This window comes from Alligator mississippiensis, chromosome 1, assembly GCF_030867095.1.
Source record: "Alligator mississippiensis isolate rAllMis1 chromosome 1, rAllMis1, whole genome shotgun sequence".
NCBI classification, from domain to species: Eukaryota; Metazoa; Chordata; order Crocodylia; family Alligatoridae; genus Alligator; species Alligator mississippiensis.
This window is the reverse complement of record NC_081824.1, coordinates 481,078,461-481,088,790: the sequence shown is the minus strand read 5'-3', so window position 1 is coordinate 481,088,790 and position 10,330 is coordinate 481,078,461. Positions and strand designations below refer to the sequence as shown.

General features: G+C 51.8%; 1 long non-coding RNA gene across 1 annotated transcript; it reads left to right on the top strand.

Annotated features, from left to right (window-relative positions):
- The first annotated feature begins 2,672 nt into the window (after window positions 1-2,672).
- Window positions 2,673-9,066, top strand: LOC132248879 (uncharacterized). The gene is made up of 4 exons (XR_009460332.1): window positions 2,673-4,114; window positions 4,435-4,637; window positions 6,724-6,871; window positions 8,307-9,066. It is a non-coding gene; the product is annotated as an uncharacterized LOC132248879 (long non-coding RNA).
- Window positions 9,067-10,330: the final 1,264 nt, after the last annotated feature.

Genomic DNA, 10,330 nt, shown 5'->3' with positions numbered 1-10,330 from the left:
CCAGGGGTCCGTGCCCCCAGCCCCGTCCTCTCATCCCCAGGCCTTTCCCCTCCCAGACAACCCAGAGTTCTTGGGGTCTGTGTGCACGTCCTTTCGTTGCATGTACGAACAGCGAGCCACTCGAGTCGCAGGGCACTGAAAGTGCGCGCAGTTTCTGCGGTGCTCTCAAAAAGCCACAAAACCAAGAGCTTGTTTCCTGGTCCACGTGCAGAGGTAATGGGTATCCTGTGCAGTTACTGAACAGAGGTTGTCTCTGCAACCAACACACACAGACACACCAACCAATTCCCTGAGACACACACACACAGCCCAAGTATCTCTCATACATCCCCAGTGTGTCTCTTACACACTCACACTCACACAGATGTTTAGGGCTGGAAGGGCCCTCATGAGGTCGTCGGGTCCAGCCCCCTGCTCTGGGCAGGAAAGACTGCAGGGGTCAAATAACCCAGTGAGGTGTGTGTCCAGTCTCCTGCTGAAGCTCCCCAGGGCAGGTGCCTGCCCCACCCCGCTGGGAGACCAGATAATGTCCGCTACGACCTGGACTCCTGAGGGCCCTGTTGCCCCACAGCTCCTACCTCCTTACCTCGCAGCCGAGACTTCTCTTGTTCTTTTGTTTTCCATAGCAATGCTCCAGATTTCCAGGCAATACCCTCCACGCGGCCCCATATCTCTGTCCACAGAAAACCTGCACAGGTCGGCTACATCAGTGGAGTGACAGTGGTACCATATGCTTGTGCCCGAGGCCTGAATGCCAGTCCTTGGACCCAGCGGTGGGAGAATTGATGAACTATCTGCTGTCCACCTTGAATGCGAGAGGTGGGATCACAGGGAGATTCAGGGAGGTGTAAAAATCCTGTCCCAGTGAGTGAAGCCCAGCGGGGGATGAGTGTCGGGCGCAGGGCAGAAAACGCTGAGGGGGAGCTGGTGCTTCATCAGCCCTAATCTGCGGTGAGACCGTGCCGAGCTGGGTGCTGTGGGGACGAGGCCCATGGGCGGCCCTGGCTGGAGCTGCCCCAGGCATGTGTGAGTAGTTGTGAGATAACGGTAGGACACACAAGCACCCAGACACGCAGAAGGACAAGTCTGGGCTGCCGGGAAGGGAGGGCTGAGAACTGAGGCCCCAGACGCCAGGGCATGGAGAAGTGATGGCTCCACGGTGACACCGACTCCCCCGGTAGGCTGCAAGGGGACGCCAGCATCTCACCCAGGAAGGCCCTTGGCCCCCTCCTTGGGCCGGGCCAGGCCAATGGGGCAGGATTTGTGCTGCTGAAGGGACCTTCCCTGTGGGGCTCCCCTAGCCATGGGGGTTCAATTCTCCCCTGGCTGCTGTAGGGACCTGAGTGCAAACGCTGCAGCCCAGACTCCCCCTTGCCCCAGCTCCAGGCAGCCCCAGGGGTTTGGCCACTGGGGACAGCAGGGCTTGTCTGTGTTTGCCCTGGGTCCTGCTGCGGTGTCTCTGCTGTGTGAATCCTCACCTGTTCTTGATTGCAGGACTAGAAGTCTGAGGACATGCAGGTGAGTGACCCTGACCCCATACCCATGACCCCAGGCCCCTTCCCTGGGCAGCTGTTCTTCCTGCAGCCACTTCTCCGACCACCGCAGTGCCCCACACATGGGCTCTGAACCTGTGATGAGACACAGTCACCACATTTCGGCTGGCTTCTCCCCTCCACAACCCAGGACTCTGGGACTTGCACAGACTTAGCTTAGAGGATCCCCAGGCAGTGGTTTTGGCTGCTCAACACTGAAACCAGCCCGGCTGGCTGTGGGTGTGCAGAGGTGCCCCTGCCTGTTTCCCTACATTAGTGTGGCCAGCTGAGCATGCGTGCCATGAGGGGCATGGGCAGCAGCTGGGTCTGGCATGTGAGCCTGGGTGCAAGGTAGCGGGAGGTGCTGGGACAGAGGCAGAGACACGGGCATCGGTGGGATCAGAGCAGCACTCGGGGAAGGTCTAGGTCTAACTAGCGGCACTTCAGCAAAAAGGTGGTGGCCACCACTGCCCTGCACGATGTCATCCAGCTGTGCCACAGCTCTTGTGCATTAAAAAGCCTGTTCCTGTCCTGAGATAACTGCTGAGGAGAAGGGCAGCTGGGGAGGGACATCCCGAGACCAGATCCATCCCTGATGGGTGATCAGGGTTATCACAGCAATCAGGCCCGTCCCCAAGCCGTCTGTCTCTGCCATCTTAAGTCTCAGAAGTATGATCTGTTTAAATGGCTATGCAGAGCCCTTTTCAATGTGCTACAGCCATGACATCTGGTTCCCAGCCACAGGCCAGAGGAGGGCCATTGTCCCGAGCATGGGGTCATGCTGGTGTCTAGATGGAGCAGAATGGAGAGCTGGTGTCAGCCCTGGATGGAGCTGGGAATCAGGTGGCCCGTTCTCACCATGGCCAGGTAGTGCTCTGTCTGATTTCCCTCCACTCAGAGAGGTGGAGCAAGAGTCCCCAGGTCTGGAGAGGAGCCGGGAGAAGGATGTGCAGGTTTCCCTTGATTTATGCGGTAGATGCGTTTCCAGGAAACAGTGCATAAATCGAATTCACATAAAGCAAACCCACTTTACAATGAAAGAGATAGGGCTGCGTTCCCAGGGCTGTGAGGGAGGGAGGGAGGGAGGGAGTGAGGCTGAGGTTAGGGAAGGGGCAGGGAGAGGGGTGCAGCCCCGTGGCTGCAAGCAGGTGGGGTCTGTTGTTCCCGGGGCTGCAGCAGGGGCACCACATCGCAAATATGCGAATCGCATATATGCAAATTTACCTCTCATAGAACAAAGTTCAGGTACAAAATGGTCATCGCATAAGAGTGAATTCACATAAATCAAACCCACATAAATTGAGGGAAACCTGTTTTAGTTTAAATTGCACCACTGACCATTTTCTGATGATTTTTCAGACATTGATTTGTCTCTCGCATAACAATACAAAGCAGGGGCTTGGACTAGATGAGACCTCCTGAGGTGCCTTCCAGCCCTGCTTGTTATGATTACAGGAGCCCATGTAATTCTATTTCCATTAAATCCCTAGTAATAATTATTGCCCTTACTGTGAGTTCACAACTAGAATGACACGGGGATCGCAAAGACACGGGGTCCATGCAGCACTGTTCATCTCGCGGCCTCTGGTTGCTGCAGCTGCTGAGATCAGCGCACGGGTCACAGGGAGCACGAAGGCCCTCACCAGTGCATCGGGCTGGAGGCTCAGAGAGGAGCCCTGGGCTCCGAGTGCCCCGACTCGCTCTGTGCAGGTCCAGAGCGCTGGGAGGGGACACAAACCCGGATGCAGGACCAGGCTCCCAGGGAGACAGGACAAGGGGCTTCCCACCAGCCTGTGCTGTGAAAGCTTCACCCCCAGGCAGGGCTCCCAGACTTGCCCCACAACAGAGCAGGGGCTCCCCAGACACGGCGCAGTGCGAGGGGCCCCGGGGCGATACGTGCTGCGCTGGGCTGTGGGGTGCACGTGCAGAGCTTGCACTGCAATCCCGGCACAGCGCGGTGCTGCACCACGCACACATCCCCTCGCAGCGCACTGCCAGTGGGGGTGGTGTTGGTCCATTGGTAGCTGCGGGGTGAGGGAGCAGGCGCAGGAGTCCCGAGGGCACAGCGGGACACGGCTGGACACAGACAAGGGGCCTGGCTCCCCGGCCGGCGTTGGCTCGGTGCCTGCAGGGGACAGCGCTGCGGGCCGCACTGACCGCACTCGTCCGACACCGGCCTATCGCTAAGCCTCTGACCGGCAGTGACAGCTGACAGCAAGCGCGCCAAATCCGCTGGCTTGGAAGTACAACGCCAGCATCCACGTCACAAGCCAAGTGTGCAACACAGGCACCGACCTGGAGGTTCTTATAGCGCCCCTGGCAGACCCCGGCGGAGTTTATAGCCAAGACTCCCGAGTGCTACTGGCCAGCCGTCACGCACACCGACCACGCGCGAGCGAGGAGCACGTCTGTGCGCGCCCCGCGCCGCCCCGCGCCGCGCTGCACCGCTCCAACACGCCGCACGAACCCCTGCGGCCGCCGCCGCTCCCCCGCGGTGCCGGCCGGGGGTGGGGGGCACCGCTCAGCGCAGCCCGCAGCCACACGGAGCCGGGCACTGCCCTGCCTCCGCCCCAGGCAGCAAGGTGGGTGCGGGGGCAGAGTTTGGTGGAGTCGCCCTTTACAGTGAGACCCCTTTGGCCCAGGGAGGTGAATCGGGGCGACCCCGTTCCCGGGAAGCTCGTGGGCGCGTGCAGCCGTGGCTGGCGCTGCTCTTGTTCCCCTCGCCCGCGCTGCCTGCCCCGCTGTGCACGGCCCAGGTGCACGAGTGAAGGCTGGTTCAACACTTCGGTTTCTGCAGGACCCTTAGCAGTGGTGCTGGGTGTGGTACGCACCACGTAGACTCACTGATCAGAGATGCGTCCGCTTTTGTAAGCATCTGGCAAAAATGCACTTTTTTTTCCAGCAACATCGCAGATAAAGAGACCTGATAAGATGGTCTGGGCACGTGGAATAAGTAAGTCTCAGCCGGGCTCCTGTGTGATATTAGCTCTGTGAGGCATGTGAACACCTGCATGCCATTCACACGGCAGACCTCGAGGTTTCAGGCAGGAAGCCGTAGCATCAGAAGCCGTCCGTGTCTGCTGTGGGCTGAGCTCTCTGCGAGAGGTAGGGGTGGGGGCCAGTCTACTATTTTTCATGATGAAAAAATGACTGAAATGAGTTTTTGAAAAGCAGGTGCCACGAAATTCAGGCAAGTTGCAGAAGGGCGCCTGGAGCCGAAAAAGGCTGAGAAACCACTCTACTAGGTACAGGAAGCCACGATGATCGCTTTCTCTACGGCACCTTCAATAGCAACTGGATATATTTTTCATGCCTGTTAATGGGGACTGATTTCAGACATGCTCCAGTGAAGACATTAAGTAGGACTGGAATTGTCTCCTTGTTTTATTCACCGTAGGCCTGAAGGCCTCAAGTTGCAGTTAGTTCGTTACTGAACAAACTGCCGGTTTTCAGGGAGTCTCCAGCGCTCGACGCTCCTCACCTCCCGCTCCAGCGCTCGGCGCTGTCTCCCCGGGCACTGACGCTCCTGGTTCTGCCTCTGGCTTTGCTTACACAAAAAGTGGAACCAGTTTAACTCTGGTTTACTCAATCTGGTCAATTTAAGCTAGTGCACACCAATTCACAGGTGGTTTTCTCGGTGTAGCTGGTATTGATAACTTTTTTAAACTAATTTTAATTAAGTAGGCACAATATCTGGCTAGGTGAGGCCTGAAACATCATTTCCCACACCCTTTGCATAGCCATGCATGCACATAGGAACAGAAAGGAGAAAGTGCTTGATGAAGTTATGGAACCACTTTGATTCCAGTTAAGTTACTACATATCTGCTCCCTGACACAGGAAGTTGCTTGGCTTACCTTTCTAGTAGGATCTATTCATTTAGCAATAGCAGTTATAATTATACTTTAAAAATACTTACAGTAAAATGTGATTTCACATGCTCCTGCATTTCGGGGGGAGGGGGAAAATCTTGAAACTCACTTCTTGAATGAAACTTTCCATGCTTCAAAGCTCTCAAAGCTAAACAGAATTATTGAAAATTAGGGTTGGAAGGGACCTCAGGAGGTCACCTAGTCTAAAGCCCTGCTTGAAGCAGGACTACCTCCAACTATATCACCCCACCAAGGCTTTTAAAATTTCAAAGTGAACATAAGTAGTAGGTTTAGATGCCAAAAATGAGTCCAGTAATGCAGTTACTTTAGTACTGTAGTGTATATGAATCATTCTGTTCCTGTTAACTTGAACGTGTAGGAAGAATTATATTTATCAATCTTCTTTTGTTAAATAGAAACCAAAAGACTTATCTAGGCAGAATTGTGGTGGGGGGTATTTATTCTAGTTTTTGCTATAATTTTAAATCTTCCAATTTGAATGTTGTATTACTGGGATTTTTACCTTTAAATGGGTAAAGTATTGTCATGAAATACTGTATGATGCACACCCAAAGAGAAGGTGCACTGTATTTTAAGGTTGGGAAATTAGAGCAAAGAGAAGCAAAAGTGTCTAGCCAAACCAATAATTACCCTTCCATTAAGTTTCTCACCTCTCTAAACACTTTCCTCTGGTGAGATAGTATCATCTTTTTACATTAATCTTAGGATTTAGTATGGGATATTTCTCTTGTGGAGTGGGGGGTGGGGTTCCAAAGAGGAAATCATCCACTATGAATGCTTTGGGCTTGATTCAGTACTCTGTAGAGTCAGTGAAAAGACTCCCATTCATCTCAGTGTCAATTGGATTGGATCCTTAAAATGGCTTTTCTTGGGGAAACAAGAAAGATTAAAAATAGATTAAAAAATGCAAAAAACCAAGGCGGATTAAAAATAGAATGACAAGTTTTGACTTTTAAGCTGCTAGTTCAGGTCTAGTAAAGGCTGGTAGGGAATAAAAGTCGTAACTGTTTGGGAACCTTTTGGCCTTTTTGAAGATAGGCTAGTATGATTTGTGGTGGAAAAGCATCAGACCCTACTTGCCAGCTTTTCTTGTGCTGTTTTCAAGGTTGCTTTGAAGACCGTTGGCTCTGTTAATATCTTTGCAAGTGGTGATTTGTATTGAACATGGGACTTTGGTAACTCTTGGAAAGGATTTCTAAATGTATTGTCTACAGAACTAACCATGGGTATTATTAGCGCCCAAAATGTTAAATAATTCACTTACTGAGAAATTAACTTTTTTTTCCTTCTTCTTTCAGTGCTACAACTTGTTGTGAAGCATTTACAGCTGCTCCACTTGTCCATATTTTCAAACAGGCAGGATCTTTTGAAAACGATACCTAATGTTATATTATTAAAATGGCTATCCATACAAGGCAGAGAGTGTAAAAATGAAAATGCTGACAGGTATTTTTTAATCTTTTGAGATTATAACTAACATTTCATTGATATCTATGTTTTATTAATTATCTCTGTAAGCAAATATAAATTGCTGTATTATACATCTACTAGACAAGGGTTGCTCAATTTGCATCCCCTGGGCCAAATGCAGCCCCATGGAGCCATCACATCTGGCTTGTGGGGCTCCCCATGGGTCTGGGGAATTGGCAGCAAGCGAGTGGTGGCCATGAACACAGCCTCCCCCCACTTTCCCCTGCCAAATCCCCAAGCCCCAGTACCTGCGTGGCTGGTCTGAGCCAAGCTATGCCTCTTTCCCCCGTGGGCCTGGGCCACGTTCCCCCATCAGGATCAGGGTTGGACCGTGTCCCCTTCCTTTCCTGCAGGGCCGGGTTGGGCCAGGCCACGCACTCTTTCCCTCCCTACAGGGTCACTTGGCTAGCCTTCTTTCCCTCTTCACAAGGATGGGTCAAGCTCCTTTCCCCATCAGGGCTGTGTTGAAGCCGGTTTGTCCCCCACCTGGCCAGATGGTGCCCACCCACGTGCCAGAGCAGGAACACCTGGATCCAGCCCATGAATGTACTGGCCACTGGCAGCCTGGCCTGCCGTGTAAAACTGTTGGGGCTGCACTCTACTATCGGTGGTCCATTAAACCAATTTTAAATAAGTCATTAAATCGCAAATTATGCGATCATAATTTTATCACTACTTTATATTTTCCTTTCAAAGGAAAAAATAGAAGTACGCTGTGACAGGCTCACAGCCACAGGGGCTGCCATGACACCCCTAGCAGCCTTGCTGCTCCTGCCTGGCTCCAGCTCTAATGTCACTCTCTCTTCATTGTTCACCAGCCGTGCCTTGCTCTTAATATTACAGGTTGATTCAAGGGGGCTGCTAGCAGGCCTTAGAGTGAGCGCCAATCCAGTAAGTTTCCCCTGGGTCTGAGGCCCCATGGGCCGCTATCCAGACATCCAACCTTGGTAGGTTCCTCTCGGCCTGACTGCAGGTGCCCTACAGGGACCTAGCCTTAAGGGCAAACGGTGTGGTTCCTTTTCCTCCCCTACACCACGCCCTAAGCCTCAGAGGTGTTCTCCCTTTGATTTACCTTCTTACACACTCTGCCCCTTTGAGCTCTCAGACCCCTCCACCGCCCAGCCCTGGACACAGGTGGCTCTGGGCCTCTTGGACCTCGTCATCTGGGTCTCAGCCTTTTTTCAGTTCTGGGACCCCTCCCTGGGTCCCACCCTCAGTGGGAGGGCTCCTGGGATACTGGCTCTCTAAGCAAGCCTTGAGTCTGCACCCCCAGGGTTCAAGGCTAAGCATAAATCAATAAGAAACATCACCGCCGTCTGGCAGACACCTCAGTCTTTAGAGGTGTAACATAAAGACCACTTGCCTGTAAACCCAGTCTTCCTCAGTCCAAGGAACTTGCCTCTGTTTCCAGACCTGTAGAGTTGTTCAGCCAAAATCCAGTTCCCTTCAGGGACCCGGAGCCAGGAGTTGTGCACTGTGTAGTAGCTGGGGAGAAACGAACAGACTGGTGCAGACGCTGGGCTCATGTAGCTCCAGCCTGAGCCCTCTTCCAGCCTCTCAGACTGCTTGCTCTCCTAAAGGATCAGGTACATCCCAGTGCCCTGCTACATACTTATTCTGTATACTAGATAACCATGATAGTTGATTACCGTGTTAATTATTTGTATGTCCTTCGATGAGGAGAGGTGACAATCCTGACGATAGTTCTGATGTAGCTCCTTTTAACTCCATGGTCATCAGATGAAGTTCATCACATTTCTGAGTGAGCTCCAATCCCACTACCAGAAATTAGCGGGAGAGGATGGAGAAGAGACAGTCAACTCCACGTGGAAGAGAGATGCTTGGTACAGGCTGCTCCAGAGCCCAACGGGAGGGGAACTGGACAGTGAGAATGAAGAGGACAGCAACATAACCGGACCCGATGACAGCGAGGAGGTCGGCGACAGGATCAGCAGCAGTGGGAGTGACAGCGACATCAACAGCAAAAAGGACAGGGAATCAACTGAGATTTTAAACCCTAAAGAGTTTCTTTGGACCAAAGGTCTATGGCAGCAGGTGGATGTGTGGAGCCCCAGGGGAATGGGTGTGTTTTTTGTAACACGTGCGCAGTTCTTCTTGTGCGATGAAAGGTTTATGATGGAGGATGAATATATTTAACTTTATATATTAAATCAGATCAAGTGTAGTCCTTTGCTTACCTGGCAGGGGAAACATCATGACCACCGAGGCAGTTTTCCTAGTCGCACCGGGGGACAACCGCTTTCCTGGCACGGGGGTAGTACCCACAAAGGTAATGCATAATTCATCTCCAATGTAGCTGCTGGAGTGGGGAGATCTTGGCTTTATGTCACTTTATGGACATGGGAGACTCCTCCCAAGCTTGCTTCTGTGGCCATATGGCTGAGGGCAAGCAAAACTCGGGGGCATCCAAACCCCTGCATGTAGGATGCCCCTCAAAGGAGTTGGGGACATCTGAAGTCCCAGATGGGGCTGGAGGATGTTTGCTGGTAGTCAGGCCACTTATGGTTCTGCACAGACTCACGGATTTGGAGTTGATTTGGCTCATTTGGTTTGCAACATGGGGAATTTTTTTTTTAAATCTCCCCCCTCTTGCCCTGGGACCAGTGAAGGATGACTGCAAACATCAATCCAGAAAAAGTGAAAGGAACAGCCAAATGCCCAGTCTGTAGCACAGACACCACACATGCGGGCGTCTGCTATGTCCATCCAGCCTCTCTTGGGCGCCCACATTCTCGGATGATTTTAATCACTGCAGGTCAGGATCCCCCCAGCACCCAGCCCAGCAAAGGAGGGAGTTGCATGGAAAGCAGGAGCTCAAAAAGGGATTTGAGGTCCTTGTGCAAGCAAAGACAAAGAAACAAACACACCAAAGGTGGCTCAATCACTTCCCCAGGGTGACATTTCCCCTCTTTTCCAATGCAGGCTGTTTCTTTCAGTTCTGGCCAGGGCTTATTGATCAGCTTTGGGCCATGGCATTGCAGAGCTCCCAAAACCTCTGGCTTGTTTCTCCTTGGAGTGAACTGGAATGGAGGGAAGAGTCACCATCACCTTTTCTTTCCAGGGGTTTCATCAGGAGCTTTGCTACCTCAAGCATTGGTGGTTCATGGTAGATTTCCTGCTTGCCATGTAGGAGACCTGGGTTCAATTCCCAGCCAGTGCAAGTGAATACAGTGCACATACTAGTAGACTGAGCTAATCCTTGACAAGTATGGTTGTTTGTTGTAACTTTCTATTATTCTTTGAATTAAAAAAATAAAAAAAAATCCAACAGATATTTCAAAGCAAACATGGCAGAGTAAATCTGCAATTTATTTACGTTATTGATTCCTTTCTGAAACTTCTGCATTTTATTCATGATTCATATGCAGATCTAGACACAACTAGCAGCACTAATATTGTGTGGCACCATTAAAA